This window comes from Penaeus monodon, chromosome 20 (genome assembly GCF_015228065.2).
Source record: "Penaeus monodon isolate SGIC_2016 chromosome 20, NSTDA_Pmon_1, whole genome shotgun sequence".
Taxonomy (NCBI): domain Eukaryota; kingdom Metazoa; phylum Arthropoda; class Malacostraca; order Decapoda; family Penaeidae; genus Penaeus; species Penaeus monodon.
The window spans coordinates 12,807,216-12,807,476 of record NC_051405.1 but is presented as its reverse complement, the minus strand read 5'-3'; the positions used below and the strand labels follow the sequence as shown (position 1 = coordinate 12,807,476).

The 261-nt window shown below is 32.6% G+C and overlaps 1 protein-coding gene across 1 annotated transcript in view; it reads left to right on the top strand.

The window, feature by feature from the left end:
• LOC119585919 (early nodulin-75-like) overlaps nt 1-261 on the top strand; it is a 1,419-nt gene that overhangs the window by 119 nt on the left and 1,039 nt on the right. The window lies entirely within an intron of this gene.

The following is a 261-nucleotide window of genomic DNA, read 5'->3' as shown; positions in this document are numbered from 1 at the left end:
TCATTTCTTATTTTTAACCCTATTCTTTGTCTTCTTCTAAGCTACTATTATTTCTTAATCTCCTTTCTTCCTTTCTCCCGTCTTTTGTCTATTTCTCTTTTTTTCCTGTTATATTTGGTATTCATTTTCATGTATTTTTTTTTCTTTCTTTCTTCACTTATTTTTTCCCTCCCTTCTCCCCTCTTTATTCTTCGCCTCTTGCCATTCTACCTTTTCTACTCACTTTCCTTTATCCTTTTCTTCTTCATCTCTTCCTCGTCT